The sequence below is a fragment of the Bombina bombina genome, chromosome 5 (assembly GCF_027579735.1).
Source record: "Bombina bombina isolate aBomBom1 chromosome 5, aBomBom1.pri, whole genome shotgun sequence".
Taxonomy (NCBI): domain Eukaryota; kingdom Metazoa; phylum Chordata; class Amphibia; order Anura; family Bombinatoridae; genus Bombina; species Bombina bombina.
Genome location: NC_069503.1, coordinates 496,684,218 through 496,691,747, shown reverse-complemented (window position 1 = coordinate 496,691,747; position 7,530 = coordinate 496,684,218).

The following is a 7,530-nucleotide window of genomic DNA, read 5'->3' as shown; positions in this document are numbered from 1 at the left end:
GGAATGATAGACTGTGCCCAATGACCGGGTGGGGGGCCTACAGGCAACATATAATGTAAAGAGAAGTGCACACAGTCTGGAGGTTATCAGATAATATATGCGTGGTAACTTAACAATATTGGTATTTCTTACAATACTTTGAGAATTTCACTTCCCTTAACACAGCTCAGCATTGGGACATGTGTCTATTTTGATTTGAAAGAGAAAGTGTGATTGCTTATACTAAAGTGCTCAAATGTCATTGCTGAGAAAATATGTATATGAAACGTTTTTTCCCTCTGATACATGAAAGTTTGTCATCTTATAATCAGGGTCGTCTTATAATCGAGCAAAAACGATCGATATATATAGTATATATATAATATATATATATATATATATATATACACACATGATTATATATATATAGGTATAGATATATACAGATATATATATATATAGGAATAGCTATTTATAAATACATAGAACATATTCTGATTTGTGCAGAACATTGAAATGTGAAATATTTACAGTAAATACATATCTTAAACCTTTATTAAATGAGAATATCGCATAAATATGCTGTTACATGTTTTTATCTACTTGTCTGTAGTGATGTCGCGAACTGTTCGCCGGAGAACAGTTCCCGGCAATCTTAGCTTGTTCGCGTTCACCGCGGCGGGCGAACATATGAGATGTTCGATCCGCCCCCTTTGACCCTGTATCTCACAGTCTGCAGACACATTTCAGCCAATCAGCAGCAGACACTCCCTCACAGACCCTCCCAGCTCCTGGGCAGCAGCCATTTTAGATTCATTATGATCCTGCATTCTTAGTGAGAGGAGGTTTAGTGCTGCTGCTGATATTATAGGGAAATAGATAGCTTGGCTAGTGTATTTAGTTTCCACTACAGTCCTGAAGGACTCATCTAATCTCTGCTGTAAGGACAACACCCCAAAAAGCCCTTTTTAGTGCTAGAACGTCAGCCCAAAAAGCCCTTTTTAGGGCTAGAACTTCAGTCGTTTTTTTTTTTTTTTTTTTTTTTGTAATTTTATTTGCATTTGCCTGCCTGTCAGCCTGTGTGTGAGGTTCACAGCATATACTGTGATTAGTGCCACCACTGATATCTGCTTAACATTAGTGTAAATTTAAAAAAAAAAAAACTTTTACATCATTTTGCTAGTGTAATCTAATTTCATTTTCTATCAGGCCTGTGTGTCAGGCCCACATCATATACTGTGATTAATTCTTCTGTGCCACCACTGATATCTGGTTAACATTAGTGTAAATTTAAAAAAAAAAAAACTTTTACATAATTTTGCTAGTGTAATCTAATTTCATTTTCCATCAGGCCTGTGTGTCAGGCCCACATCATATACTGCGATTAATAGCTCTGTTTTCCACCTCTTATATTTGGTGTAACATTAGTGTAAATTTAAAAAAAAAAAAAAACTTTTACATCAGTCTTCTAGTGTCATTTAATTTTAGTTGCCAGGCCAGCCTGCCACTAGTGCCAGGCCTGTGTGTCAGGCTGCCAGCATATACTGTGCCTACTTCCATCCTCAGTGCCACCACTCCTATCTGGTGTAACATTAGTTTAAAATTTTGTAAAAAAAAAAAAACTTTTACATCAGTCTTCTAGTGTTATTTAATTTTAGTTGCCAGGCCAGCCTGCCACTAGTGCCAGCCTCTGTGTCAGGCTGCCAGCATATACTGTGCCTACTTCCATCCTCAGTGCCATCACTCCTATCTGTTGTAACATTAGTGTAACTTTTTTTAAAAAAAACTTTTACATCAGTCTGCTAGTGTTATTTAATTGCAGTTGCCTGTCTGCCAGCGTGTGTGCCATGCCCACTTTCCAACTAGTGCCACAAATCATATTTGTTATAACAGTAGTGTAAATATTTAAAATAAAAACTTTTTTGACTGTGAATCATCAGTCTGCTAGTGCAATTGAATTGCAGTTGCCTGCCTGCCAGCATGTTGCCTGCATGCCAGCATGTGTGCCAGGCCCACTTGCCAACTAGTGCCACCAATCATATTTGTTATAACAGTATTGTAAATATTTAAAATAAAAACTTTTTTGACTGTGAATCATCAGTCTGCTAGTGCAATTGAATTGCAGTTGCCTGCCTGCCAGCGTGTGTGCCAGTCCCACTTGCCAACTAGTGCCACCAATCATATTTGTTATAACAGTATTGTAAATATTTAAAAAAAAACTTTTTTGACTGTGAAACATCAGTCTGCTTGTGTAATCTAATTGCAGTTGCCTGCCTCCCAGCGTGTATGCCAGGCCCACTTGCCAACTAGTGCCACCAATCATATTTGTTATAACAGTAGTGTAAATATTTAAAAAAAAAACTTTTTTAACTGTGAAACATCAGTCTGCTAGTGTAATCTAATTGAAGTTGCCTGTCTGCCAGCGTGTGTGCCAGGCCCACTTGCCAACTAATGCCACCAATCATATTTGTTATAACAGTATTGTAAATATTTAAAATGAAAACTTTTTTGACTGTGAATCATCAGTCTGCTAGTGCAATTGAATTGCAGTTGCCTGCATGCCAGCATGTGTGCCAGGCCCACTTGCCAACTAGTGCCACCAATCATATTTGTTATAACAGTATAGTAAATATTTTTTAAAAAAACTTTTTTGACTGTGAATCATCAGTCTGCTAGTGCAATTGAATTGCAGTTGCCTGCCTGCCTGCCAGTGTGTGTGCCAGGCCCACTTGCCAACTAGTGCCACCAATCATATTTGTTATAACAGTAGTGTAAATATTTAAAATAAAAACTTTTTGACTGTGAATCATCAGTCTGCTAGTGCAATTGAAATGCAGTTGCTGCCTGCCAGCGTGTGTGCCAGGCCCACTTGCCAACTAGTGCCACCAATCATATTTGTTATAACAGTAGTGTAAATATTTTAAAAAAACTTTTTTGACTGTGAAACATCAGTCTGCTAGTGTAATCTAATTGAAGTTGCCTGCCTCCCAGCGTGTGTGTCAGGCCCACTTGCCAACTAGTGCCATCAGTCATATTTGTTATAACAGTATAGTAAATATTTAAAAAAAAAAATTTTTGACTGTGAATCATCAGTCTGCTAGTGCAATTGAATTGCAGTTGCCTGCCTGACAGTGTGTGTGCCAGGCCCACTTGCCAACTAGTGCCACCAATCATATTTGTTATAACAGTATTGTAAATATTTAAAAAATAAATTGACTGTGAATCATCAGTCTGCTAGTGCAATTGAATTGCAGTTGCCTGCCTGCCAGCGTGTGTGCCAGGCCCACTTGCCAACTAGTGCCACCAATCATATTTGTTATAACAGTAGTGTAAATATTTAAAATAAAAACTTTTTGACTGTGAATCATCAGTCTGCTAGTGCAATTGAATTGCAGTTGCCTGCCTGACAGCGTGTGTGCCAGGCCCACTTGCCAACTAGTGCCACCAATCATATTTGTTATAACAGTATTGTAAATATTTAAAAAAAAATTGACTGTGAATCATCAGTCTGCTAGTGCAATTGAATTGCAGTTGCATGCCTGCCAGCGTGTGTGCCAGGCCCACTTGCCAACTAGTGCCACCAATCATATTTGTTATAACAGTAGTGTAAATATTTAAAATAAAAACTTTTTGACTGTGAATCATCAGTCTGCTAGTGCAATTGAATTGCAGTTGCCTGCCTGACAGCGTGTGTGCCAGGCCCACTTGCCAACTAGTGCCACCAATCATATTTGTTATAACAGTATTGTAAATATTTAAAAAAAAATTGACTGTGAATCATCAGTCTGCTAGTGCAATTGAATTGCAGTTGCATGCCTGCCAGCGTGTGTGCCAGGCCCACTTGCCAACTAGTGCCACCAATCATATTTGTTATAACAGTAGTGTAAATATTTAAAATAAAAACTTTTTGACTGTGAATCATCAGTCTGCTAGTGCAATTGAAATGCAGTTGCCTGCCTGCCAGCGTGTGTGCCAGGCCCACTTGCCAACTAGTGCCACCAATCATATTTGTTATAACAGTAGTGTAAATATTTTCAAAAAAACTTTTTTGACTGTGAAACATCAGTCTGCTAGTGTAATCTAATTGAAGTTGCCTGACTGCCAGCGTGTGTGCCAGGCCCACTTGCCAACTAGTGCCACCAATCATATTTGTTATAACAGTATTGTAAATGGGGGAGTAACAGGTAGTAAACTGCTAAGAATAGTACTACTTAACACACCACGGGTCCCAGTCCGCATGTCTTATTGTTATACTCTGTCAGGGAAATTATATATCTATCAAAACTATCTATTTATCTATCGAATCTATCTAACTATCAATCGTATCTATCAAATATATATTGCATCTATTGATTTATATAATTCGTATCTATCAAATGTATATTGCATCTTTTGATCTATGTAATTCGTATCTATCAAATGTATATTGCATCTATTGATCTATGTAATTCGTATCTATCAAATGTATATTGCATCTATTGATCTATGTAATTTGTATCTATCATATGCATATTGCATCTATTGATCTATGTAATCTATGTATCTATCTATCAAATCTATCTATCTCATGGTTGTGCAAATGGACTATTTACGGTTGTTTGCGGTGCGTTACATAAGGAGTTTGGTCTGTCACTGTGAAGCTGGCGTAACCCTTACACTACCTGATCTATACAACATCATACTTGATGTTTTAAAGCACGTTATTCAAAAAAAATGTAGGAATGTTAGGTGATTAAGGCCCTTTATGGGTTAAAACCAGACTCTGCATCAACTATGTAATTTTTCGTGGGAGTTTTGCCATGGATCCCGCTCCGGCATGCCACAGTCCAGGTGTTAGTCCCCTTGAAACAACTTTTCCATCACTATTGTGGCCAGAAAGAGTCCTTGTGGGTTTTAAAGTTCGCCTGCCTATTGAAGTCAATGGCGGTTCGCGAACAGTAGCGGAAGTTTAAGTCCTCCGTTCGCGAACCGAAATTTTAAGGTTCGCAACATCACTACTTGTCTGCAAAGGGCTTTCAATGCACTTATATATATATGTCTGTATAATATATATACAGGGAGTGCAGAATTATTAGGTAAGTTGTATTTTTGAGGATTAATTTTATTATTGAACAACAACCATGTTCTCAATGAACCCGAAAAACTCATTAATATCAAAGCTGAATAGTTTTGGAAGTAGTTTTTAGTTTGTTTTTAGTTATAGCTATTTTAGGGGGATATCTGTGTGTGCAGGTGACTATTACTGTGCATAATTATTAGGCAACTAAACAAAAAACAAATATATACCCATTTCAATTATTTATTTTTACCAGTGAAACCAATATAACATCTCAACATTCACAAATATACATTTCTGACATTCAAAAACAAAACAAAAACAAATCAGTGACCAATATAGCCACCTTTCTTTGCAAGGACACTCAAAAGCCTGCCATCCATGGATTCTGTCAGTGTTTTGATCTGTTCACCATCAACATTGCGTGCAGCAGCAACCACAGCCTCCCAGACACTGTTCAGAGAGGTGTACTGTTTTCCCTCCTTGTAAATCTCACATTTGATGATAGACCACAGGTTCTCAATGGGGTTCAGATCAGGTGAACAAGGAGGCCATGTCATTAGATTTTCTTCTTTTATACCCTTTCTTGCCAGCCACGCTGTGGAGTACTTGGACGCGTGTGATGGAGCATTGTCCTTCATGAAAATCATGTTTTTCTTGAAGGATGCAGACTTCTTCCTGTACCACTGCTTGAAGAAGGTGTCTTCCAGAAATTGGCAGTAGGACTGGGAGTTGAGCTTGACTCCATCCTCAACCCGAAAAGGCCCCACAAGCTCATCTTTGATGATACCAGCCCAAACCAGTACTCCACCTCCACCTTCTTGGCGTCTGAGTCAGACTGGAGCTCTCTGCCCTTTACCAATCCAGCCACGGGCCCATCCATCTGGCCCATCAAGACTCACTCTCATTTCATCAGTCCATAAAACCTTAGAAAAATCAGTCTTGAGATATTTCTTGGCCCAGTCTTGACGTTTCAGCTTGTGTGTCTTGTTCAGTGGTGGTCGTCTTTCAGCCTTTCTTACCTTGGCCATGTCTCTGAGTATTGCATACCTTGTGCTTTTGGGCACTCCAGTGATGTTGCAGCTCTGAAATATGGCCAAACTGGTGGCAAGTGGCATCTTGGCAGCTGCACGCTTGACTTTTCTCAGTTCATGGGCAGTTATTTTGCGCCTTGGTTTTTCCACACGCTTCTTGCGACCCTGTTGACTATTTTGAATGAAACGCTTGATTGTTCAATGATCACGCTTCAGAAGCTTTGCAATTTTAAGAGTGCTGCATCCCTCTGCAAGATATCTCACTATTTTTGACTTTTCTGAGCCTGTCAAGTCCTTCTTTTGACCCATTTTGTCAAAGGAAAGGAAGTTGCCTAATAATTATGCACACCTGATATAGGGTGTTGATGTCATTAGACCACACCCCTTCTCATTACAGAGATGCACATCACCTAATATGCTTAATTGGTAGTAGGCTTTCGAGCCTATACAGCTTGGAGTAAGACAACATGCATAAAGAGGATAATGTGGTCAAAATACTCATTTGCCTAATAATTCTGCACTCCCTGCATATATTAACTATTTAAAAACACATATAAATACATCTGTACACACATATAAACATATATATATATATATATATATATATATATATATATATATACATATTTAGAAATATATATGTATGTTTCTCTATGTTAAAGCCCTTTGCAGGCCTTATTTTTTTTCTAACACCTGAGACCTCATATCTTTGAGCCATTATAACTTTTTTTGTGCAATTTTTTTAAAATAATTTTTATTAGATAGTGTTATTATGAGTGTGACTGTAGTTTTAATTGTATTTTTGATGTGTTTTGTGATACTTTTTTTTTTGTTTCTCAAAACAATTAACCAGAGCTTTAAGGTTGCACTATCCTGATGCACGTTGAATTTAATTGTGCTCAAGCGATCGTGTTTACTTCCAACTTGTAATATGAGCTCTACATCTGAAGCACACAAACAGCCACGATATATCCGATATTGTTCGCTCGTAACTGTTAGTGTGCCACTCGTTATCTGGCCAAAATTTTGAGTGGAGCACTGCCCACCCTGCTCTCTAAAAATTTTCCATCAGGCCTGTGTGTCAGGCCCACATCATATACTGTGATTAATAGCTCTGTTTTCCACCACTTATATCTGGTGTAACATTAGTGTAAATTAAAAAAAAAAAAACTTTTACATCAGTCTTCTAGTGTTATTTAATTTTAGTTGCCAGACCAGCCTGCCACTAGTGCCAGGCCTGTGTGTCAGGCTGCCAGCATATACTGTGCCTACTTCCATCCTCAGTGCCACCACTCCTATCTGGTGTAACATTAGTTTAAAATTTTGTAAAAAAACAAACTTTTACATTAGTCTTCTAGTGTTATTTAATTTTAGTTGCTAGGCCAGCCTGCCACTAGTGCCAGCCTGTGTGTCAGGCTGCCAGCATATACTGTGCTACTTCCATTCTCAGTGCCACCACTC